Source organism: Centropristis striata, chromosome 4, assembly GCF_030273125.1.
Source record: "Centropristis striata isolate RG_2023a ecotype Rhode Island chromosome 4, C.striata_1.0, whole genome shotgun sequence".
NCBI lineage: Eukaryota > Metazoa > Chordata > Actinopteri > Perciformes > Serranidae > Centropristis > Centropristis striata.
Window position 1 is genome coordinate 6,720,758 of NC_081520.1, and position 27,798 is coordinate 6,748,555.

At 37.6% G+C, this 27,798-nt stretch overlaps 1 long non-coding RNA gene across 1 annotated transcript in view; it reads left to right on the plus strand.

Annotated features, from left to right (window-relative positions):
• LOC131969693 (uncharacterized) overlaps positions 1-27,798 on the plus strand; it is a 181,228-nt gene that overhangs the window by 129,434 nt on the left and 23,996 nt on the right. The window contains exon 3 of the long non-coding RNA XR_009394144.1: positions 10,623-10,685. This is a non-coding gene — a long non-coding RNA (uncharacterized LOC131969693). The remainder of the gene's footprint in view (positions 1-10,622; positions 10,686-27,798) is intronic.

The window sequence follows — 27,798 nt, forward strand, 5'->3', positions numbered from 1 at the left end:
TGATTGGCTGTTTGTATTTCTGTTATTTTCTATTCTAAATGCCTGCCACACCAGGTCACATACAGTTGTAAGGCATTATGTAGGTCTAGTCATTAATGAGATTAAGTTGGTTGATAATTCGACAGCACTTTAATGTGTATTCTGTACAAGTTCAAGAACCATTTTTATGCATTTTCTGAGTCATTCACCTTTATTTTAGGCACAAAAACATTTTTGGCTGGTAAAAAACAGACCACCAGCCACTGTGGCAGGTGGATTTTGAAATCCACCTGCCACAGTGGCTGGTGGCCAAAAAAAGTTAACTTCAGGCCTAGGGGTGTGCATTGGCACTGCCCTCACAATTCGATTCGATTACGATTCACCAGGTAACGATTCGATTCAATTCGATTCTACGATGCATTGCGATGCATCACAATTATACTGCACACAACAAGGGACATTTTTCGTCAGTCATGAGGCAATACAAGCAGTCAGATAGGCCTAATAACAATTGATTTTATTGGCTATATTTTGAAAAGATGTAACATTAACGAGTCGACTTTAAATAGGCAAATACAATGGTAATTACCTATCAATAGTACTTTCTATAAAAATTTAAATGTTAAGTCCTGTCATATACTACCACATACTTCAGTCACAACATATCAAAACAGCTTGTCCCGCTAGCTTACCTGTGCTGCGCATCAACACATGGCTCATTTGAATATTCAAATTAGCCATGTGTTGATGTGCACATGTCTGGAAGGAAGGGGAGTGTGTCTGGTTAGCATTGTGTTTACTGAAACTTTGACAGGGGGGCAGAGGCCACCTGGGCCGTAAATTGAACATTTTTTCACAGGGCATCAAGGCCAGAGTGTGGGGCCGTCGTGAAATTCCCACCCTGGCCCCCACAACTTTCCACTGGAGGCCAGGAAATAAACTTAATCGATTATGGCACTTTGCCGCATCGATGCTGAATCGTGCATGCCCCGCATTGCGATGCATCGCCGAATCGATTATTGTTGACACCACTATTCAGGCCCTGCTCCCCGGCATGTATTGCTACAGGGGAACATAGGACCCTTTTTGGGAAAAACGGGGAACATAGGACGGGGAACATAGGGATGACCCCCTTTATTACCTGGAGAAAGAACATTTTGCTGACGAATGTCTGCTGTTGCCTCCTCAACAAGACAAGTCAAGTTAAACAATTCTGTCCATCACAAGTGAAGTAGTTCAAATCTGGGTCTGATCTTTAATGCATGTCCATCTGGGCTCCTTCACTGGGTAACTCTTGAAGAAGTGAGCAGAGAGCTGGCAGAAACTTTCTGCACCATAACACTCACTCAGCCGCCGTGTTTTCATGCTGGAAGTGTAACTTTTGAACTCCCCTTTCATCCTAACTGCTTACAAGTCAGTGCGAGGGTTTGTTTCATCTAAAGTCGTCTCTCTCTGCCTTGGCCCCGGCCCTCCACTCTTTGTGAAATCACTCTGATCGCATCATGTCGACCGCAGTGAGCTGTTGACATTTACCACCTCTGGGTCAGTGCGGGGTCACTGCAGCATCGACAAGTTCATAAAGAGATTCCAGTCGATGCGTTTGTGAGGAGAAAATAAATGAAGAGCATCAGAGTCGCAGCGTCGCCTCCTCTGTGCGTTTCAAAGAACGATAACAGTGAGAGCAGCCTTCATTCCCTCTCCCTGCAGCCTCAGGTTTGTCACATAAATCCAGCCAAGAGTACTTTTAAAGTGCCACTTCATGGTCTTCGCCTGTGCACTATGACCATATCTATATACATGTATACAGCATCTATTCTCCTGCCTGTCTGTGTGATCGCATCGCTCTGACATCTCATTTATAACGATGTTCGCTGCAAGTATATACGGATAGAGTAAAAGTTTAATAGTCTCAATGGATACATTGATTGACAGAGTTGAAAGAAAATCTTTTCAGTTAAAAAAACAAAACAAGAATTGTTGTAAAGCAGGTTTTTTTTAATTGAAATATTGGATTTGTATATGTCTGAAAGGATGGTTCGGAGAATTACAGCAACAGTATTTTGCCCAAATTCAAAATGATGGTCGAATATTTTTAAATAATCAGAATTGCTTCAGAAATGCTGCTTCTCATAAACACATGTACACTTAAGCCTAGATTACACTGAAAAATTTCTGTAGATTTTACGGTGAAAAACTGCTAAACCATAAAAGACATAAAATGATAAATGGGTTAATTCAGTTACAGTTACAATGAAACACCCTAAATGTATATATATCAGCCAAAACAGTATTTATTACAGTTTAAAAAAAATAAAAAATCATTACTCCACTTTAAAATACACTGGCACCGTCTTACAAAAATATACTATAATATATATACAAGCCATCACTGTAATTTTTGCATTTATCTTTTTGTAAAAAATACTTTTTCTCACTGTTAAATGTACTAAACACAATATCTCTAACAGAAATATACTGTAATATTTAATGGTAAAATCTTATTTCATGCTTCATTTATGAAGTATTTTCTTGTCAATTATATGGCAGAACAGCGTTTCTTTTGATGAAAAAACATTTTATTTATACGGTAAAATATGGAATAAAATGGCAATCTTGAACATGAAATCAACAGTGCCAACATCTTTTTACCGTAATATTAAAAAAGTTGCACTTTAGGCTATTTATTACAGTAAAGTTCTGGCAACCACAGCAGCCAACAGTTTTTTTTACAGTGTATGAGGGTTCAGCTATTAGTGAATAACAGCTGCGTGAAGATCAAACTGACCCAAAGCTGCACTTCAACAACAAACTGCCGCGGCTGCAGCTTTTTCTAATTACTAAATGAGTGACTCTCTGTGTGATCAGATGCAGAGGAGCTGCAGGAGCGATAGCATCAATGAGAGAGTATTACTTTGGCACTCAGTGGATTTCATTTAATTGATTTTTTCATTTTGCTCCTTGATTTAAACTATGCTGATGGTGGAAATAGAAACCTGGAGAGTTTTCTGGCCTACAAATGTAGAAAGTGGTGACCAAGAGTTTGCGTTAGTGTATGAATATATATTCTGTTTCTATGAGAAAATTTGTTCATTCGCTAAACAGGAGATGGAAACACTTTCTCTGAATAGGTTCTGACGTAGCAAACATTTAACTTTCATAACTGATGAGCTGTTTCCTCTGACATGAAAAAACAATTATTAATTGAAGTTATTATTATTATTTATTAAAGTTTCCCACTTGAATCTAATTCCTGAAGACCTTTCTCCATTTTCTCTCTTGGGTGGCCAAAGTTGTCAGATTAGAAACCTCTTTTTGTTGTTGTTTTCGCTCTTCTTCTTCTTCTTCTTCTTCTCCTGTTTACTGGTGGATTGGCCTCCAGCAAAACATTATGCTGCCATCTTCTGACCAAAGAACGTTACTGCAGCTTTGTTTATTTGCCCTAAACCAGCTGATGGAAACTCACTAATTCACATCTTCGTTATTTCGAGATTATGAACTGTTGAAAATGAGGAGAGAAGAAATCATTTTCTCCTGAAAATGATTCCTCATTGAAATGTCTCTTCTCCTGTCGCAGCGGCCTCCACAATCACACCATAGACTGTGTTCAGAAGGTCACACACTCGCACCATGAGCTGTGCATGCGGCCCCTAGACCAATAGAATTTCATCAATTAGGTATGGTAATCAGAGACACAGAAGCCGGCTCTCCTCAGTTGAGTTGCTGTCGTTCCAGGGGACACTACCATTAGATCTACACTTTCATTACAGTTCATAGCTCATCATCTGGATTCCACCTCATTTCATACTTGGATTATATTTTCTTTATTTCCTTTCATATCTGTGTGCGTCCTTTAGAGGTGAGTGCAGTGTTTCTGCAGTTTGTTTCTGTGTGTTTTGTAGCCCTATTTTAATTCATACTCTTATTCATATGTCATGTGTATATTGTTCAGTTTATTTTCATGTTCATAGTCAATATATTCATACTTTATGTCGGACTTTTCCTCCTCGTTAGATTGTACCGCGAGCGCTCAGGCCTCAGTTAGGGACCGTCGCCTAATTACTTGTTCAGTGTGTGTATAATAGGCCTATGCAGTGCCGCTTTTCAGTTCAAATACGTAAAATATTGACGGTCCCTTATTCATTTCATGCTCCTCTTTATAATCATTCATTGTAGTTCAGTTCTGTCATCATATGTCATTTCAAACTCATTTATATTATATCATATTGTTTATTCATTACTGTTTCACATGTTTAACTTTTATATTTGTTTACATATTTATTTTCTCTTTTCAGTTACCACACACACACACACACACATCAATATCTGTAAATGCATCATATCTCATTCTAAATAAATGGATCAGAAAAAATGATCAAAGAGTGTGAGAGTGTTATTGGACCGGCCAGATTACCAGCATCATACATCTGTTCTAACAGGACAAACTGTGGAGGTGTACAGCCAAAGTCATCATTTCAATTGACAAGGGTTTACATGTAGGTGATTAGTAACCAACACCTCTTTTATAGACTGTATAAATAGGTTAATGGACGTAGTCACTGTGATGTCACCCATTGCTTTGTGGACTGCCCGTTGGAATCGAGTTCAGCGTTACACTCGTCGCCATCTTGCGTCGCCATCTTGTTTCCGATATGGGTAGCAGACCATATCTGGACTGTGGAGGAGGAGAGGGATCTGATCACTGACTACAGCCTCTCTACACCTCAACCTGACTGAGAGAAGCTGCTGCTAATTCATGTTAGCATTAACTGGAGCATTAACTGGGATGTTAGTTTTGGCTAGCAAAAAACAAAAACAAAACTTATATTACTTACCTCAGAAAAATGAACAGCGACTCCTTGGAGTGTCTGTTAGTCCAACCAAACAAAGACCAAAGATATTTTTACTGAACAAAACGTTCAAATAAATTCAGTCATTAAGTGAAAATACAGTGAAAGGGTCAAAGTTATGAGACCAAACCAGTAAGCATCCTTTTTCATATCTATATAACATTATATATAACTTTATTGACACGTTGCCGTGGATACGCATTGCTCTGCTTCTCTCCTGATGACGGCTCTCCTTGTCAGTGACCTGTCAATCAAAGGTAGCCACGCCCCAAATCATACGATTCTTTATGTTCTATTTTCTTCTAAATGTGGCCATTATTAGAATTATTAACATCAAATTGTCTTGAAGAATATTTTTTACTAGCGATTGAGACCATAGTGTTGTCCTAAAAACATTTCTGAGGTAATAAATGAAGTGAGAAGTTTTCTCATTTTGGATTGAAATGAATGGAACAAAATGTTTCTGCAGCCACACTTAGCCCCCCCTGCTGGCATTTTCAGTAGAATGCAGCTTTAGACACTTCCTGGTTTGCCTCCCTGCTCAGACTCAGGTTGCCGCCTGAATCACACACAAATAAACAACCTGATTCTATTCACAGCAGGAACAAAGACCCCAAGTTATTGAAATATAATTACCTTTTCTTCCGAGACCTGTCGAGACGGAAGTACCTTGTTGCCACGCTGACCAATATACAGAGAAAGTAGAAAATGAGTTTTGATAGATTTATCCTTGTGAAATCTATTCCCTGTCTTACCTGAATGGAGGTAATGAAATAAAGGTAATGAGATCATTTTCGGTTCAGTGCATTGGATATAATTTTCAATATTTTGTGTGACTTGACCTTTAGAAATACTCTGCGTGTGTCAAAGGGAGACAGAGGTAAAGAGCCGGAGATGTGTTAAGATGCATAGCTGCATTGTACGACATGTAGCAGAGGAAAGAAAGGAAGTAGTCATGCAGAGGAAAAGAGCACCACGATTAGACAGGCGGCTCAGAGACGGAGATTATCTACTGCTGAACTTTGGCGTCTCGGCTCCTGATGCATGCCTCCATAACAAACGCCTTGGTCTCAACCTTTAGCTCAGACATTTACGTCAGCCACGGCCTGAGTGGAAGATAAAACCTGTTTAATGGAGTGTCACAGACAAGGTCACAGCTCTTCATTTACACACACCTGAGGCCTGTAGGACTCAAGTCTCTATCCCCTGGGGTGTGACGTTGACTTGCATATTTTGAGTCCAAACTCTGGAACATTTAATGGGACTTTTAATGATTCTGATCCTTATCTTTCTGCTACAGGAGGAAAAACAAAATCAATATTTTGACTTAGTTTCTGCATAAAAATGGATTTTGATTACATTTCTAGCGAGAAATATGTTTTATTTTCTAAATATTCACTCAGTGAATGTACATAATCACTTTGTATGTTGGAATAGCCACGGGATATGACTGTCATTAACTTGCATTGTAGCGAAATCCGTGTCAGTTTCACGGAAATTTGAGTGATTCCGTGGCTATTCCACGGATTTTGAGTTAAGCGAATCCGTAGCCACGGATTCCTGTGAGACCAGGTTGTCTAAAAGACAGTTTAAACAGTAAATAATGTAAATGCAGGACGACATGACTACTGGAAGTGACATAGTTCAGTAAAAATGTGATGCCTGGGTGAAGTCCTGGGTTCGTCAGACTAGAAGCATAATAACTTTGAAACCATCTCCAAATGTTGCCAGAGTGATCAGAGAGCATCCACACCTGAACCCTCCGCTTGTGATCACATCATCCAGCACTCATGTTAATGTTATGAAAGCTCAAACATCCCTCTTAAAGATGGAAATACAGACAGAAAAGGACTTTACTGCAGCTGTGATGATAGATAATTGCTGTTTTAATTTGTAAATGAATCGCTGCAATTTAACTTTTCAGCCTCTGCTACTTCTGTTTCGCTGAGTGATTTAATTAATTGACCTCAAATTATTGCACTGAATGTACGCCTCCCTACTAAACAAGATAAACTCCAGTGAGACAGTCAGAAAGTCGTGTAAATACTGTGACTGTGTCTCAGTTTGCCCTTCTATGTGCGATGTGCTCACTGTGTGTGTGTGTATCAGATGAGTTACCCGTACAGAGAAAGAGGTCATTGCTCAGTCCGTCTTCGAGCAGCCGTTCCTCTCAGCAGATAAAGAGTTATTGACAGAGTGAAGAAGGGAATCCATCGACGTCTTAATAGAGGTCGAGACCTTTAGTCGTGTCCCAATTTAACAGCTGGGTCCTCTGATTTCTAGACAGAATTCATGAAATGAAGCCCAGAGATGTTTTGTTTCAGCCGCCTTCACTGGACCAAGTTTATTATAGTTAACAAAAACTAACAAAATAATAACAAATATATATATATATTATATTATATTTTTATTTTTCCTATTAGATTTTATTATAAAAATAAAAACGAGAGTTTTTTTTAAAACGATAACTAACTGAAATGTTATTTTGTGGTTACAAAACTAACTAAAATTATAGTGAAAATGTCCTTCGTTTTCGTCTTTGTCAACTTTTTTCAAATGTAAACCTTTTTGGTTTATATGAAATCTATTTCATCTATCTGGTTTCATGACTTAATAAACTTATTGGGGCTGAGATGGATAAGACAAAAGAAAAAAAGCATTTATTGTGACTTTTTTTAATCTGGCACCCAACAAATACCCCATTACAAAAAACTAAAACTAATAAAAACTAAGCATTTTCCAACAAAAAAAAAACAAACTAATTAAAACTAGCAAACCCACTCTAAAAACTCATTAAAACTAACTGAATTTGAAAACAAAAATTGACAACGAAATTAAAACTAAAACTAATGAAAAGTCCAAAACTATTATAACCTTGGCGCAGTCCCTCCCTTTCTCATTAATTCTCTCCTGATCAGCTGTTCAATGAAGCATCCAAAAGAAATATCATATGACCACATAATGTGTACCAGGCACCGCATTCAGGTGAAAGAGCCGCTGCAGCATGTAAATAATGAATATGTTGTTAATCACAGGGTGCTCCAGGAAGGAAACTCACCTCACTGTGTCTGTGTTGACATATCAGTTATCAGGAAACATTGCCCTGGTATTTATATTTTGTTGAAGTTTGAAAAATATGTTTTTATTAAAGATGCAACGTGTAATTATGGGCCACAAGCTCCAAAAAATACAGGATAATTTCTCATCTTGTGCAATAATTTCATGATTCAGTAATTGCAGCTTTACACCTAGAACTAAAACTTCAATTGAGGGGCACAAACACCAAATTTCTGTTTTGTCTCTTTTGTTTTTGGCTAAAAGTTCTGGAGTATCTGGGAACCATTCCTTTTTAGAGAAGCTATAAGGAAGATGAGGACTTTCTGCCCTTTCATTTATTTTATGTATGCGTCTTCGTTTACCTGTCTCCTGTTGTCTTTTTATTTACTTACTTATTTTATGTATAAATTAGGGCCGGGACTCAATTAAAAAAAAGAATCTAATTAATTAGAGGCTTTGTAATTAATTAATTGAAATTAAACGCATTTTAATCGCTTATAAATATTTGACCTGATAACAGTGAGAAGTCATTTTTTTCACATGGATTTTTAGTATACCATTGAATAATGACTGAATACATAAGCTTAATCTACAAAAATGTTGTTTATTTTTTTTCAACAAAAATATTGTTTATTTTTGTTCAACAAAAATATTGTTTATTTTTGTTCAAGTCCAACAGACCAGTGCAATTTTTGCCATTAAGTGTAGCAATAGCATATTTAGAAATACAGTACATTTAAGAAATTCAGGTAGCCTATAGGTAGGTAGACCTTCTGTAAACTCTGCTCTTATCGACGCTTCCATCCGTTGGTTTTTTGTAACTAAATGTCCCATCATCCACGGGGCCAACCAAAGCGTCTCATCAGCTTCTTCCTTCATGTTCACTGTGGTTTGTTGTTGTCTGAACTCATGAACGCTAGTTGGTGCTCCAGTATAATCGGTCCGCCTGAAACTCATCCAGTGAGAAACATTCTGCGGCGCAAAAATAAGTATGATTAAAATGCGTCAATTTTTTTAACAAGTTAATTTTTGTGTAATTAATTAATCTTAATTAACGCGTTAAAGTCCCGGCCCTAATATAAATATAAATATATAGCGCATCGCTCACAGTTTGGGGTGGGGTTTCTTTGGTTTTGTTTTGTGCTTTGTTGTCTGAATTGTTTTTGTTTTTAACCAATAAAAAGAGTATTAAAAAAACTACAATTAAGACCTGTGTTGGGGTTCTGTCTTGAAGAGACTGTTGCAATGGGCCGGTCCCTGAGAGTCTATTTTCATACCAGCGGAGATTACTCGCTCCGTAGAGCTGAGAGGAGGCACAGGTGGCAGTGAGAGGAAACAGATCCAGGCTCAGCTGAGCAGCCTGGCAGAAACCTGCTGTGCCAAAAAGTGGTTTATTTCAGCAGGCTGGACCACATGAGACCACATGAGACTGCAGATTACTCTTCCGACTCACCGGAAGTAGTCTGTTGGGATAAACCTGTCGGCGTTTCAGAGTGCTACACTCAAGTGGGGCTGGATGTGCATGTCCCTATCCACCTGTTCGCTCTGTTTGTGAAAAATAATATCTGTATCAGCCCTGTGATCATGTGCCAAATTGCAGTGGGTTCTTTCTTTGCCCATGCTACATGTTTCCACCAGGTTTTGTAAACATTGTATCAAATCAAAACAATAATCTCCTCAGGGAAGAAGAATAAACTGGGGAAAAAAAGCTAAATGTGATTTTTATCCATTAGTTTAAATAAATTAACTTTTTGCATGAAATACTTGATTTCTTAACCCTCTGGGGTCTCAGCATATTTGCCCTTTATATACCACATAATATTTACTATACCCATGTTTGGTGTTTGCTATTTTCTCAGCACAACTTCAACATGATCTAACAATTATTTTCTCACTTTAACCCACTTTATTAACATATTGAGCCCAAAAATACACTCAAAATCATGAAATCTGAAATAAATTTTTACTATTAATGACAATAAAAATAACAAATATGTTCAATGAACTGTTTAAGACCTAAAAAATGTAAACATAGGCTACAAATATGAATTCAGATATAATCAAACTATACATAAAAAAAATGCCTATTACTAAATGCCACGCCTGCCTTGTCCCATCCTACTTTTATATGTGAATAAATATTTTTGTTCTATCAAATTAAAACGATCATATCTTTGATTTTACATGACCTCGGAACATCAAACAAAAAACTGGAGAAAGTTTTAAGTCTGTTATTTGGAGTGAAGTCGACAGCAGCGCTCCACGTCACCTCGTCTTGTTATGTTTGCACTTTAAAAAAAGCAACGTTATCATAGACCCCAAAGGGTTAAAATGTGATAATTTTCAAACTGAAAAGTCATAACAAAACAGTTATTGTAAAACTTTGAAACTGTTGTTGTTGTGGGTCCCCGTTGATGAGATCCCTGGAGGTTTAGAGGCTCCTAAAAGCAGAATTTCAACTTTTTTTAACACTTTTTTTATGTGTCTGTGGTCGGAGAGTAATATGTGTCATCATGTGTGGGTGACTCAGACTCACAAATAGTTTATATTTAATAAGCATCCATACACCTGTCTCACACTGTTTGTCATGACTCACTGCTGGGTAAATACCACACACACACACTGCTCATTATCTGTGACCCATCTGGGAGGATTTCTCACATAATTAACTGACATATATACAAATAAAACCTGATCACTGACCCATATCTTTCTCTCTCTCTCTCTCTCTCTCTGCAGCCTGCTAGTGAGTAGGAGCTCTATGTGGATCAGGAGTTGAAGAAGGAGCACCCCAGACTAGTGGTGAGTTTGCTCTCCTTCCTTTTTTTGTTCTGGTCACATCTCCTTCCTTTGGGAGTGGCGGTAATTGGGGAAGACACTGCCATGGAGAGAAGACAGAGAAGAAGAAAAAAGGTTTTCAGAGCTGCAAGAGGAGGTCATGTAATGCTGCAGCATGTCACACCTTACACAGCTCTGTGGTGAGAGCTTGTTAGACAGAGAGAGAGAGAGAGAGAGAGAGAGAGAGAGAGAGAGAGAGAAAATTACATGTGAATGTATGTATTTCACCATGATGGAGATGAATGGTCCGGCTCTGTGAGACGTTCACTGACTGCAAACTTTTTTCTTTTTCTTTTTTTTACCATTTTACCATTAGAGAAATATTTATATGTGACAGTTGAGAAAACACTTTCTGAGAAGAATATAAACTGTCCCTGAATGAGTTTTGTGATCGTTACATTTATTTTTATATGTTATATATTTTAATATACACACACAAACACACACACACTGTACGCTATATAATCTTTTTCTGACTTTCATCTTTTACAGTTGCAAGTGTTTAGATCACTTCTCAAAGAGGAAAAACTAAGCAGCATCATGAAGGGGTACATAAGATTTCCTACAAAAGGTTTTGCAGGGCGATTCGTATGATAGCCTACAACATGTGGCGTGTGACAAGTGCAGTACGTCACAGTTAATGTTTAAAACATCACAATCACGGTTTTAAACATGTTATTAATGCTTTGAAATCAAACCACTAACCTAAGATCAGGAAAAAAGGACAGGAATAGGCTCTAAAGAACAATAATTCTGGACAAAACTTCCAACAATGGGACACAAACACGGCTCTCCAGTGTCCGAAAGGTTACTTTTAAAACCTATTCCACTACAGATTCCTTAATGCATGCCCTAAAATGTAATATGCTAAATATTCTATCAAATTACTTAAAATGATTTACTTTTATTTTGAATACTGGGTCTTACATTTCCATGCATCTGTTCTGTGCATCTCCTCATGTTGCAGGTGCACTGCACACACACATTTTTGAACATTTTAAAGAGAAAAAAGGGAGATGTGCACCTCATATTCCTTTTAGAGTAAATAAAAACAGACCAAAAGGGCAATTAAACAGCGCTGACAAAACTCAAAATATCATCAACTTAAAACTGTAACTGTAATATAGTTCAAACAAACCTATTTAAAGAGATGTGACATGAGATAAAGTACATGTATGCCCAAACACACACACACATGCAGTCACACAGCTGAACGAAAGTCGGAGGGCTTAAAGGGCTGAAGCAATGCATTCTGGGTAACAGTAGTGACTCATTAGTCATATCCCACAGCAACGGGCCAAATGGTGATGAATGGGCGCTGTTGGGTGGTCATTACTGTGTGTGTGTGTGTGTGTGTAATACTTTCTAGTTATGCATATATAATCTGTGTGTGCGTGTGTGTGTGTGTGTGTAATACATTGCACTAGTTATGCATATATAATATGTGTATGTGTGAAGATAATTCATGAATATATGTTTATCTTTTTCTCTTCTTTTTTCTTATTCATGTGGGCGGTGATGTTCACATATAATTGCGTGGTATGTGTGGTAATTAATGTTCATGTTCTGTGTGTGTGTGTGTGTGTGTGTGTGTAATACTTGTACTAATTATGCATATATAATCTGTGTGTGTGTGTGTGTGTGTGTGTGTGTGTGTGTGTATTCTGGGTCCCCTCACCCTGGTGCTGGCTGATGGAACTCTGCTCATGTCAAGTTGTCAGGAACTCAGAAATAACTACAACAGGACTCAATTACTGTCTCCTCATGGCCCACCACCCCAGCACACACACACACACACACACACACACACACACACGTCCCATACATCCTCCCGCTCAGACCTGACACTCCTATTATATGTAATTTCTTTTTTCAGTCCGCCCTCCCCCCACCTCTCTCCGCTCCACCTTCCTCTACACTAATTTGTTCATTCATTCATTCATTCCTTCCATTTTTTTCCCATTTTCTTCTCTCACATTCGTCCTGCAGATGCACCTTTGGCTCGTTGTCTTTTCCTGTCAGAGCTGCACTTTAATAGGATGTGGAGCTGTATGTATCTGTATCTGTATCTGTATCTGTGTGTGTGTGTGTGTGTGTGTGTGTGTAAACAGCCTTGCATTAACCAACTGTGGACCTAATCAGAATGATTTGTGTGTCTGTGTTTGCTGACGTGTGTGTCGGCTGAATTGTTTTCATCAGCCAGATATGACAGTGACAGATGTTTTTATGGATGGAGTTAGGCGAAGTGTGGCAGCGCTCAATGAACTAACAGGCTGCAGAGCGTGTGTGTGTGTGTGTGTGTGTGTGCTGGGGTGGTTGATGAATCTCAGAGGTGTGTTTCCACTAATAGGAAACGCATGAAAAGGACATATTACCATATTTAAGTGAAATATTGGTTGATTTTGAAGAAGAAAATCGAAATCCTTTGCGGCTGCCGCTGCACACTGTTTGGTAACGTTATTTTTTAGGTCCAGTTATAAAAATCGCACACTGTGGATTGTTCAGTGTCCACATTTGGCCTGACCATGTGCTGAACACTGCATATGTCTTTTTGAGGACATATTTTTGGGTGATTCTCATGAAGCCAGTATTAAACTAAATATATTTCACTTTTATATGCATGAACACTATAGCCATAATGAGGCACAATTCATTGTTTTGTGCTAAGCGGGTCTGAGCATGAAGGCAAACCAGGAAGTGCCTTAAGCTGCATTTTACCGAAAATTCCAGCAGGGGGCGCTAAGTTTGGCTGCAAAAACATTTCTGTCCATTCATTTCAGTGCATAATGAGAAAACTTTGCACTTTATTACCTCAGAATTTTTTTTAGGACAACACTATGGTCTCAATCACAAGTAAAAGATCTTCTTCAACACAATTTCATGTTAATAGTTCTAATAATGGCCCCATTTAGAAGAAAATAAAAGATAAAGAATCATATCCTCCAATATTCTCTAGGGCTGAAATTTGGAATTTGCAAGTATTTCAATGAGTGTCCTATTAAGGGTTAACATAACAATGAATTTAGACACACACAAACACAAAATGCAGAAAAAAAATTAAAGCTATTTTGAAAAAGGTTTTGAGTTGATTTTTGAAGGTGTGGAGTGAGTCTGAATTGCTGATGTGAGTAGGGAGGGTCCAGAGGGTTGGGGCAGCAGTGGAGAAGGATCCGTCGCCAACGGTGCGGTGCTTGGTCCTGGTGATGGAGGTCAGTAGATTGGCGTGTGAAGATCTGAGGTTAGGGGTGGGGGAGTGAGATTGGAGGTAAGGTATGGGGGAGCAGGTTATTGAGGGCTTTCTAGGTGATGAACAGGATCTTGAAGTGGATTCTGTGCTGGATAGGGAGCCAGCGAAGGTGCTGAAGGATGGGTGTGATGTATTCTCTGGAGTGAGAGTGGGTGAGCAATCGGGCAGCTGAGTTTTGGACATATTGTAGTTTTGAAGGATGGTGGAGAATGCTGTTGCAGTAGTCCAGTCTGGAGGGTATGAATCATAAAATGGCCACGTTTCGTTGAATAATGTGAGCAATGTTTTTTTATTGTATTTAAAATTGGGATCTTATCCTTTTGATGGGGTTTTCCTTGACTTCTTAGGGAGTTAGAGCTTAGTCAGTTAGTAAAATTGGTAATAAAATGGTCACGTTCCACCTGGAAACCAACATGGTTACTGATGATTAGGGTCCACACACTGCAAAAAAAGAAAAGATGGGTGAACTCAAAATTTCAAGGCAACAAACTTCGATAAAATTTTAAGTTGGACAATTAAACTAAATATTTTAAGTTTTGTTTTTGAGTTCGCTCCACTCTGAATTTCTCTGGCACGATTGTAACGCCGCTATGAAATGTCAGCTAATGTTGTGACCACAATTTTGAGTTAGCATTGATACGCTAATGGCTATTCTTGTAGCTGTAACAAGCAGCACCGCTAGCATCAGTTAGCCGCTAGCTTTCACTAATGACCGAATTTCACAACAAAGAAATAAGAGTTGGCAGAACTATTGTCCCTTGTTGTGAACCCCAACTTAAAGATATAAGTAACAACAACTCACAAACTTGTTTTTGAGCAGACAACTGGCTTCCTTTGTTGTGCTAACTTACATTATTGCCCTAAATGTCAGTCATTTATATTTCCAAGTTTTACCAACTTAAATCACTGTTTTAGGCCAAAAAAATACAAGTTGGCTTTTTTGCAGTGCATGAAACATAAAGCAAAGTGCCCTCTACCTACAGAGCAGGCGGTGGTTCCTTACTACAGCTCTTATTACTCAGCTCGGCTGCTTCAGGACACACAGAGAGATGATGGATGCATGAGAGCTGCTTCTGTGGAAGGAATTGAAAAAAAGTCCTGCCTGCTTTTTCCTTTTTATCTGAAATCATCTTTACTTTGAGACTTTTTATATTGTTAGGATAACAAATGGAAAAGAACAGAAGTTCAGGGACCAGGCAGTGTGCAGGAGCACATGCAGCTCTCAGTGAGATGGATGGTGGAAGAGTAAGTGTGAGGGGACACAGATGCATTTGTCCTGTTACATTACCATCTGTGCTGTGTGAGCTGCAGGAGAGGAGAGAGGAAACCAGGGACAGAATGTAACAGGGGTGTGAGAGAAGAAGAACATAAGAAACAGTGGAAAGAGGAGAGGAGAATAGTGCTGGCATTAAGAGGAGAAGAAATTAAACTTGCAGTGCTTTAACCCATAAGAACCCACGGTGACACCCGTGTAACAAACACTTTAAATCTTCTTGAACAGGCAGGGCCGGTTCTAGCCCATTGGCTGCCCTAGGCGATATTGAGATTTTGCGCCCCCCCCCCCCCCGAACCACATCCATTCCATGTATTCATTCTGATATAGGTACACTATGTTTTTTGTATTATGCTGTACACTAATATTTGATACATGAACTACAAGCAAGGTAATGGTCTCAGAACATTTTTATTTTTAGAAACTTTGGAACTTTACCAACAACAACTGAATTGAAAATACGAATAAATAAATAAGAAAACACAGATCTTCATCAAATTAAGAATGGCAAAGACTGAAAATAAATAAAATGTAGACATACAAATGCAATAAAAATAAACATAAAAATGAAATTTAAATGTACATTTATATTTGATACATGCCCCGGGCGCCCCCTGCCAATTTGGCGCCCTAGGCAGCCGCCTTGGTGGCCTGTAGGAATAACCGGCCCTGTGAACAGGGGTCTCAAACTCAAATTATCTGGGGGCCGCTGGAGGCAGTATCAAAATGACCAAAATTACTATAAAAAAAAAAGACACAAAATGACAGAAAAAACTAAATTACTTTAAAAAGACACAAAATTACTTAAAAAAAAGACACAAAATTACACAAAAAAAACTACTAAATAACTTAAAAAAGACAAAAAAAGACACAAAATCACCAAAAAAGACACAAAATGAGAAGACAGAATAACCCAAAAAAACCACAGAAGACATAAAATGACAAAAAAAGACACAAAATGACCAACAAAAGACACAAAATAACGAAAAAAGACACAACAACAGACACAAAATGACACAAAAAGACATAAATGACTAAAAAAGACACAAAATGACTTACAAAGACACGAAAATGATTCAAAAATGCGCAAAATAGCCCAAGACTCCATAGAGTTAATGAGTTAAGGTGAAGCATAAAGCTGAATATGGGAGATTCTAGAAAATTTAAAGTGTTTGTTACATGGGTGTCACCATGGGTGCTTATGGGTTAAGCTAAATACAACACTACTTTGCACGATGCATGCAGATGAAAGAATCTGTGCAGGGAAGTAAAGAAAAAAATGCTTCAGTGGTTCAGGGAAGTAAGTTGAGTTTCTTGTTTTTGCAGGAAACAATCCCTCGTTGAATAAAACACTTCAGTCAATACATTTGTTGATTTTTTTCAGGAGCCGAAGCGATTTAGATTCTGATAACACCATTATTCCCTCCTGTCAGAGAGCTCTGTCTGCTTTAGCTGCAAATTAAATATGGAGTTCATTCAGTGGAACTTTGTGCTAAATTATTCACGGGGCCTTGATTCTCACTGCGCCTGTACAGGTGTTGAAGAATGTTTCTTTGAGGGATGTATACAATCACTTATGAGATTTAACAGACTCTGACTGCAAAACAGGAGACAAACAGGTAAAACGATTGTTTGGAGGACTTAATGTACCATGTTGCGCATCAACAATGTAGCAGAGAAGATGTAAAACAGTGGGAGTGTTCCATCCCTATAATTTTTTTCCTTGTAGACAATGCAGATTCCAGAAAAGTTAGGGTGCTGTGTCAAATGTAAATAAAAACAGAATGCATCAAATTCAGAGCAAAATATATATCGTAATTGTACAGTTTTCCATTAAATACATGTGACGAAGTATTTGTAAATTGTATTCCTTTTTAGACAACATCCCAACTTTTAGAATTTTGCCTGTATTTACCTTCATTTTAACTAAATATGTATCTGACGTATTGAAATAACAGCAGCAGCCAACTAAATCTGACACATACCTTTTTGTCAGCTTCTTGATCTTAATTCTGATAGTCCTGGTTAAACGTTAAAGTTTAAGAGCCTGAATTATTGATAAGATATGAAGAAAGTTTCACTGGGAGAGCTGAACTCCTGACGTTGCTGTGAGGCTGGTATAAAGACATCTCACTCTGTTTGAGTTGGAAACATTTGCCTTTATATGATGCTGCTTTTACCTCCTAAATTCAATGTGCTGCCAAATTATGTCAGCATTAACTGGGATGTTAGTTTTGCCGAGCAAAAAACAAAAACAAAATGTTTCTTACCTCAGAAAACTGACCAGCAACTCCTTGGAGTGTCTGTTAGTCCAACCAAACGCTGAACAAGACATTTAAAGAACAAAACATTCAAATAAACTATCATTAAGTAAAAAAATAGTGAAAGGGTCAAAGTTATGAGACCAAATCGGTAAACGTCCTCTTTTCTATCTATATAACATTATATATAACTTTATTGACACGTTGCCGTGGATACGCATTGCTCTGCTTCTCTCCTGATGACGGCTCGTCTTGTTAGTGACCTGTCAATCAAAGGTAGCCACGCCCCAAATCATATGATTCTTTATCTTCTATTTTCTTCCCGTTTTCTTCTAAATGGGGCCATTATTAGAACTATTAACATCAAATTGTCTTGAAGATGATTTTTTACCAGCGATTGAGACTATAGTGTTGTCCAAAAAAAATTTCTGAGGTAATAAATCAAGTATGAAGTTTTCAAATTTTGCACTGAAATGAATGGGCAGATTTTTTTTGCAGCCAAATTTAGCGCCCCCTGCTGGAATTTTCAGTAGAATGCAGCTTAAAGCACTTCCTGGTTTGCCTCCATGCTCAGACCCGGGGGTTGCCGTCTGGAAAGAACAGATACTGCCCAAGCCAAGTCATTTCGAAATCAGATCGAGGAGTACAGAGAATATTTTATTCCCCACCTCCTCCCTTTAACCCTCCACATCACCGGAGCATGACTTCTTCATGAAGTCCCACTGCAAAACCTTCAGCAGCATGTTTCCTTCTGTCAGCTTCACTCTAAAGTTCTGGATTCAAACTCTATGCCACTTTGTATTTAATGATGATAGGCCAAGTAAAACCAGAGAAAAAGGTTAATATGTTTAGTATAAAAATATAGAACTATCCTCATTTGCCTCATTTAAAATTCTTAATTGAGCATTATTGTGTTCTGAAACTAAAAAATAAAATAAAAAATGTGTCTTTTTTGGGTTCAAAATGTTGATCCAGTGAGTCAAAGTGAAAAAATAATTATCTGGTCATAAAGATGAGGTTGTGCCAAAATGGCAGAAATTACTCACACTTCACAGAAAACATGTGTCAGTCTTTTTTACACACAGAAATTGATCAGGAATCATTGAAGAAAAAGGATTAAAAATAAGACCAATAAGCAGAATTGATGATGTTGTTGGTATTAATAAAATCCCAACAGGTCTGAACTCCATTGTCAGCCAGTTGATGCAGACTTGCTGCTCATTCAAAGCAGCTTTATAACCAGAATCCATCCGTCCAAACTGCTGCAGGCAGCAGCTCAGTGTGAAACAAACTGACTGTTAGGGGTAAATCTTTATCTCAAATGTCCCCGCTGGGGTATTAATGGATGATTCGCTTATCTCAAGGGAAACCTTTCAGCATTTACTTGTGTGGCTTGGTTCGAAAACTGAAAAGGCAGCCAATAAAATGACCTAGTCTCTAAAATTATTTCTGAAGTCCCATAATAAGGTGCAGATGCACAAATACACCCCCAAAAAATGTCTGGGCAAGTTTAATCATTTATTATCCAAGTTAAATGAACATCAACCAAAGGAGCATTTATGAACTTTATTATAAGAAATGTATGTAACTATAGCTCATATAATTTACCTAATTTACATTAATGGAGCGACACCTGCGAGCTAGTTCAGGCAGGCTACTCGAGCTGTGATGCCACACTGTAAAAAATGTCGGTAGATTTTATGGTGAAAAACTGCTAAACCATGACAGTAAAAGACAGTAAAATGATAAATGGGTTAATTCAGTTTCAGTAACAATGAAACACCATAACTGTATATATCTGCTTGAACTATTTTTTACATTTAAAAAAAAAATACATTACTCTACTGTAAAATACACTGGCACCTTGTTTGTAACAAAAATATACTGTGTTATATATATACAATCCATCACTGCCATTTTTGCATTTATTTTTCGAAAAATACTTTTTCTCACTGTTAAATGTACTAAACACCATATCTCTAACAAAAATAAACTGTAATATTTAATGGTAAAATCTTTAATTTATGTAAAGTATTTTCTTGTCAATCATATGGCAGAACAGCGTTTCCTTTTTTTTTTAAGGTAAAATATAATCTTATAATCTACAATGCATAACATGAGTTGTCTGACTGAAAAACAGTCTTTGTAATTAATGCTGTAATACTGTTTATGTATGTGACCAAAAAATGAAGTTTAATCCTTTCAATTGGATAAAATGTATTTTTTGGAGCAAAAAAACATGGAATTTATCACCAGTAATTACATAAATGTTATCAATGTAAATTAGGTCAACTCTACTAGCTAAAATGACATCAGTTTTATGTGATTTAGTTACATAAATGGTGCTTTTTCTGGCTTATGTTAAAGTCACTTGACTCGATTGGACAAAAATTTTGAATGTAAATGAAATGTGTAGAATGAGAAGTGCTGCAGGGAGCAAAAATACTCAGCATAAAGAGAAAACAGGCTTGTTTAGGTCCAACAGCAGCAGCTCACATGCTCCGACTGAGGAGCTGATTGGCTGTAGCCTCGGGACTAAAAACTGTCTTTAGAACAGGATATAATAGAAAAATCACTCAGAATACAGAGCTGACACACAGCCCGGCCCCCAGGTTTCCTCCTCTGCTTCTTCTGCCTTTCACGCCCTATTTAACCTCCATTTATGTTCTGACCTCACATCTGCTTTCAGATTGTAGTCATTCAGCTATTAGCTCCTGCTCCTATACTAGCTAGCATAGCTGTGCTTGTGGAACGTTCATAAACCTCACTCCTTTAAGAGACGTGCTAGTCAAGGCTTTTAACTCTTATTAGCACCGTTACAAATGACAATAGGGGCAATATAGACATATTAAAGAAATAAGCAGCGACGGAGGTATATGAAATAAAAGTACTTATAGTTATAACTACATTATATGTTAGCGTTATAACAAGTTCACTGAATATTTAGCAGAAGACAACAACATTTTATAGCCTCGGCTAGTATTTGTTTGACGTTTGATGATGTAGTCTAAACATGCTTTGGTTTGTCACCATTAAAAAACAGAACACCACAGAGTTTTATCAGCTCCAGGCTGATAAATGCTGAGGCTTGCGTAGAAATGATCGTATGCCCACTTTACGCTCACTTACTGACGTACGCTCATTTGATAAATGAGGGCTAGTATGTGGAGCAGCGTTCCAGATACGAATGCCGTAGATTACAGAAGCAACTATCAAAGGTCCATGACACTGTTTTGCAACAAAAAATTGCAAATAAAGACAAAGATATTTGAACAAATATAATGTCTCAACATTTACACCGATGTACTTTAACTCTCTTGAAAGTGCAATGTATAGGTACGTAAATTACATCAAAATTAATTTGGAAATTCATTTAAATCTGCCCAGATCAATAGCAAATTGTTTTAAAGTGCCAACATTTCAAATGTTTAAATGTCGGAAATGGATTCAGCATTCCAAGTAACCCACAAAAACATGCTAACATTGTATCATTTGGCCAAGCAGCTCCATAATATGACCAATCTAGGTGATTATGCTCATTTATGCTAATTAGCAAATTAGCATCCGGCAGTTTCTGCATGCTGGGAACCCATACTACATATTTTCATCATAAAACTTTGGTATACTCAACATTTCCAGGTCCACAATGGAGCTCTATGGGCTGTCAACCGGACTATGTTATAAGTACATGCTTGTAGCTTTATATCAATATAACCGCTACTCCGGACTGATAATGTAGAAAGAGAGGAGATTCTAGGAAAGATTTTATTCCCGTTTTTTCCAAATATAAACCGGCCTTGATGATAACATCTCCTTTTGCATCACCTGTTTTTGAGGGAAAACCCTATTGAAGAGAAACACTTTGAACAATTTGGGGAATTCAGTGAAGAACCGCTAATGCAAACACAATTCAAAGTGCTCCACATGGTAATTAAACATCACAGGGACACACAAAAGAGCTACAGGAACAGAAGGAAAAAGCAGAGATAAGCAGAAGCACAAAAATATCAGAGATAAAGTAGAGACTTTCACCAGAACAGTTTGTGTCCCGTGTGAAAACAAACTTTTTACATTACTTGCATTTTTTTACGTTAACTTCCGTGGCTCACGTCACCCTCGTATCTACTTCACAGCATTTACTTACATTCATTTACTGTTTAAACTTTAATTTAGAACACCTTACCAGGGACTTTTTTTTTGTAACCTAAATTCACAGAAACTGCAGCCTGTTTTACAACTGCAAACTGTACGTGTATGTATAATGACGTGTGCTATTTTTAGAATGCTCCGCTCTGTACTGTGAGCAGTGAAATGCTCATACACTGACAAAAATATTGAGCTTGATCTATTTAAAAAAGGTAAGGCAACTTTTTTTGCATCAGATTATTATGTAGATAAAGCAAGGCCAGTCTTCGTATAGGCTACTTAATTTCTTGTGTGTAAGAAGTGAGTTTTTCAAGTCAAGTTAATATTAATTTATCAACTTAACTTTGGAAGTAAAGTCAATTTTAATTTATCAAGTGAAGTCAACTTAATTTTATAAGTAAAGTCTATTCAATTAAGCTAAATTGACTTCACTTGCAAAATTAAAATCGACTTTACTTGCAAAGTTAAGTAGACTTTACTTGCTAAATCAAATAGACTTTACTTACTAAATTAAATAGACTTTACTCACTAAATTCATTAGACTTTACTTACTAAATGAATAAGACTTTACTTACAAAACTAATTTCTTACATTCAAGAAATTAAGTAGCCTATACAAAGACTAGCCTTGCTTTATCTACATAATAATCTGATGCAAAAAGTTGCCTTATCTTTTTTAAGTATATCAGGCACAATATGGGGTTTTTTTTTTCAGCAAAAGACCCTGAACAATGTTGTGAGATTTTCTGACCATATTAACTGTCGGGATGGTAAAGGACCCAAAATAACTTAACCCTTTGATGCGCAACATATTATACCCGCATTCATTTCCCATGTTATTTCATGCTGGCTGTGTATTTCTGTGCTCTATAAATATCAACTTATTTTTTGATTGAATATTCCAAGTATTCTTTAAATATTTTATTTTTCATACCAACAGATCATTATTTCCATTTTGCCTTGTATACTTTATGTAGAAAAAAAGTTTTTGTATTATTACACAGCTAACTACTTGGCTAAGTAGCTTGCTAAGCTAAAAACTGGATATGGGTCATTTTGACCCATGTTGTGCATTAGAAGGGTAGTGACACAAAAAGGGATTTTATTCAAAAATTAATAAAGGAAAACATAAAAATTAGGATGTATGATGATCAAAAACAAACTAATTGAGGAAAACCTGAAATACTGAATGATGAAATTAATTTATTGCAAAGATATAGAACATAAAAACTCTGTCGGTCACTTTAGACCCATGTTGTGCATCAAAGGGTTAAATGGCCAAAGTTATAGTGGCTGAACATCAAGATTTGTCTGAGGATTTTGTGCGCTACGAACAGAAGTACTGCTAGGCCTACTATAAATTAACTTATACAGACACTCCGAGAGAAACTACTCTTAACGGTCTATGACAACAATAAGGAAATAGAGGGAAACACAAGAGTTTTCAGGGGGTGATGAATGAAGATTTCCAGTCCATTTCGTCTGTTTAATGTCTCCAACCATAATCATCTCCATAAGAATGAAGGCCAGAGGAAAAAATAACGTAAGGAAGAGAAACTTGTCGACAATAAAGTCACTTTTTGAGTTAGTTAAGTAGACTGCAACCTGATTTTCCTCAATACGTCTAATATATGTCTAAAATATTCACATAAATTCACATAAAAGCATATTTTTTCCAAAACAAAAGTTGTGGCAGCTACTACCAAGAATATATCATGTATGTGTCAGAGGATTTTAGTATCTGACATTACAGAACTAAAAAAGTTCACTTTATTCTTGACATTTAGACTTTTTCCTCGAACTGCACAATAAAAAAAAATGTACTCCTCATTATTTTTCCTTCCGACCTGATTCCAATCCTCTTCTGTAACAGCCAGACATTGTTACCCTGTGAAGCTCTTCTGTTCCCTCTATTTCCTTATTGTTTTCATAGATTGCAGTTGTTTCTGACAGTGACGTAGCTGTGACACACACTCCAAACTGATCCCTAGAGGAACAGCACTGATTGAGATAAAAACATTTTGAAACGAGTTGCTGTAATGACACGGTGTAAAGTGCACAAACATCTCGGAGACAATCAGCTTCTTATTTCAGACTCTCAGTCACGTACTATCACTGAGCTCTCAGGGCAGTCTCTGGACCGCAGAAAGATTTCCTTTTGGGTCGGTGAATTTTGGCACGTTATTCTCCTGTCCCCTCTCTGTGTCTCTGTGTGTCTTTCTGCTCTGCTGACTGACACTGATTGTCTCCTCCAAGAGTACAAGGCTCAGCAGGCATAAAGAAAATGATTGTTGAGAGACCAATTTGCTCCCTGATTTAGCCTCAATGTATCCTAATGAGGGTTTGTGTGTGTGTGTGTGTGTGTGAGAGAGAGAGAGAGAGAGAGAGGGAGGCTGAGAGTGGAAAAGAGATGGTGTTTGTTAGCGTCCCTTTGTTACACATACTTCATCATGTGAGGTTTAGTCCCAGTGGACACTGGGAGCACCTCAGTTTGATGGCAGGGAGATCAACATGGTGGAAGAAAAGCATTTCAAGTTCCAGGCTAATAGTTTCCTCTTAAAACCTGTTGACGAAGCTGCTGAGAGCAACAGTTACTGAGGAAGTAAAGGAACTCTCCAGATGATGTTCATAAGGCTGTTTCCACTACTGGGCAGTACCCGGAATGAGGCTGGTCTCACTCGCTGAAACGGCCCTAATTTGAATACGAGCAGTCCAGAGCGGTCTTTTGTCTGGACTTTTAGTCCCTGTAGAAGAGCAGGGTCTTTTTTCTCCCCTGAAAACAGCCTGGTTACTGATTGGATAGATCGCTAAGCAGGATGTGATGTAGTACTCTACACGACAACAACACACGCCATTTGAAAAACCTGGCCAAGCAGTGTTACCAATTTAGGACTTTGTTGCTAAATTTAGCGACTTTTCAGACCCCCTTAGTGACTATTTTTCAAGAAAGCGACTGGAGACAAATCCAGCGACTCCTTATTACTGGGTTACGTGCCGTTAGCGGCAGTTAGCTACAGTTAGCTCTGTAGCAGTACAGTGTGTATGTGCTGCTGCTGCAGGAGGTGTTCACTTAGCGATCTCTGTTTGTTTACAACAAGCACCGGACACTCTGTGCACAGTTAGCGATGCTGGTTAATTTACAATCACGATGTTTATGATCAGCGGAGACTCTGTGCAAAATTAGCCATGCTGCTTTCAGCTGCTGACGTTGTGCACATTTAGCGACGGTGAAAACCATACGTCACCTCCAGAGTCTCTTAATCCCTCTGGGGGCTAACTTGTAATGGAGACACGCAGAGTGAGCGGACTTTTGAGAGGGTGTGGCCTGAGACTTTCCCGGTGGCCACTTTCCCCCCTAGTGGAAACACGGCTAATGTTTCATGAAACTGTGACTAGCCAAGTTTCCATTAAAGTCAACTTGGAATTTGAAGAAAAAACTTGCATTAAAGAAAATGTGAAATTAGGGGTGTTTCCATCAGCTGGTTTAGAGTGAAAAAACAAAGCTGCATAAACATACTTTGGCCAGTAGATGGCTGTGTACTGTGTTGATGTAGGCTAATCGTAAGTATACAGAAGAAGAAGAGAGAAAAAATACACGGTCACCCATAAGGTTGGAATAAAATATTGTTTATCTCTTTCCATGAAATGATTGTGACGGTGTGACTTGTTCCTGACAGATAGAGTACATATCTTCTCAAAACTTGAATCTCTTCCAAACATATCACAATAAAAATGAAACCATAATTAACAGAGGATTGTGTCTGAAAACTAAATTATCGCAACTTTATGGGCGACCGTGTAATAGTAAAGAGGTCGCTAATCAGACAACTTTGGCCACTCACTCAGGAGAGAAAACATGTCTTCAAGAATTAGATTCAGTTGTGCAACTTATCAAGGTTTTTTTTTTCATATCAGAGGAAACAGCTGATCAGTCATGTGAGATAAATGTCGCTGCAGAACAGAACTCATTCGCAAAAAGTGTTTCCATCTCCCTTTTAGCGCATTACCTATTTTTCAAAAATGACAAAAACCACCTCAAGTGCCAAAAAAACTTTTATATGCATTTTTGAAAGTTTTTTCAAATTTTGGTGTTTCCATCAAGCTTTTCTCATAAGAATCTTCGAAATGCGAAAATAAATTAATTGATCTTGAGCTGTTTTTGGTATCTGTCAGTGAAATTATGATGGAAATACTGCAGGAGGCATGTTGCTATAGGAACCAGAATCAGAATCAGAAATACTTAATTAATCCCTTCGGAGAAATTGCTTTTGTTACACTTGCTGCTGTATAAGACATATAAATAGAAATAAGTAAGTATGTACATAAAATAAAGAAATAAAGTGAAGATTTTCCCCCGCAATTCTCGCCATCTCTGCAAGTTTCCAAACTGACAAACATGAATATGAATAGTAAAAAAGTAGAAGTCAGTGAGGACAATAAAAAGACAATTAAAATGGAGATAACTACATATGCAGTGATGGGTATGTGCATCATAGCAGAGAGAGAGACTAACTGCAGAGTTGTAGAGAAATAATTACTGGCAGCAGGGAGAAAATACGGCGGTGAAGAGTTCAAGGTGCTGCCAGTCTGAATCATTAAATCAAATAACAAACTGAGTTTAATTAAAAGCTAAAAGAACTTCATGTTCCACTGACTTTTATAAAACAGCCAGAAATCAAATGTGCTCTGAATGACTAAACAGACATGTTTACTTGAAGTTTTTAAAACGGCTCATTAGTATGAATCAATACCAACCGTGGCATTTCTAAGCAGAGGTGTGAACGTGTCTCCTCTGATTAACAATTAATGCAGAGCAACAGTGTGTCACGTACTGTTTGTGTTCTCAGAACAGCAGCGGGATCAATGCAGATGAATGAGAATCATTTCACAGTCAGTGGATGTCTAACTATTATTCAGAATATTCAAAGGAGCATTTTCAGATAAAGACGTGGAATATGCCGATATGTATTATTCAGGCTTGAGGAGAATTCTTTTTTTTTTTAAAGATTATTTTTTGGCATTTTACTGCTTTATTAGATAGTGACAGATAGAAAGGGGGAGACTGAGGGGAAGACATGTGGCAAAGGGACCTCAGGCCGGATTCGAACCCGGGTTCGCCACAGCAAGGACTCAGCCTTAACTCTATGGAGTCTTGGGCTATTTTGTCCATTTTGAATCCTTTTCATGTCTTTTTGTGTCTTTGTAAGTAATTTTGTGTCATTTTGTGTCTTTTTTGGTCATTTTGTGTCTGTTGTTGTGGTTTTTTTTTTGTTACTTGTGTCTTTTTTTAGTAATTTTGTGTCTTTTTTTGGTCATTTTGTGTCTTCTGTGTTGTTGTTTTTAGTCATTCTGTCTTCTCATTTTGTGCCTTTTTTGGTCATTTTGTGTATTTTTTTAGTCATTTTGTGTCTTTTTTAGTCCTTTAGTCAACATAAAATGTGATTTTGAATCTTTTTTTTAACTTTCAGAACACTATCATGCTCAATAAAAAAATGTTAAATGTTGCAAATGTGAACAGAGGTTGTAAATATAACATATATAGGGTTACATCCAGTTCTATCATTTTATACTAAATATATTTGACCTTGTCTCCAGTTTTACGTCCGGATGTCATGAAGAAATCATGCTTTGGCGCTTTTGGAGACTCCAGAGGGTTAATGGTACGCGCTCTGCCCCAGGAGAATTCTTTGCACAATTATACAGAATATATGTCTTAGTGTGGGGTTTTACTGCCGTTTGTGACTGTTTATGGCTTGCATTATGTGCCGTGTGCAAAAAAACAACTAGCCAACAGTTTTGGGAGGCTGGGCCAAAAGCTAAAGCCAACATCCCTGGTCAGAAGGAGAAACACTGCAACTTTTAAACATTATGAAGACTTGGATATCAACAGGTTTTTGGATATGAACAAATAACAAACTGTAGAGCTTTTCCAGGAAGAAGGACACTGTCTTCACACGGTTCAAAAAAATGTTTTGTCGCAAAGGAGGAAAATAACACGCCCTAGCTGCACTCATAACTTGCCAGGATAAACAACATGTCATGTCAATAATTCACGACTGCATGTAAACAGGAATATTAGCCACAGCTTAAAAGGAACGTTGTCTTTTTTGGGGCAAAGAGCAAAACATTTTGTGCATGTAAACGTAATCAT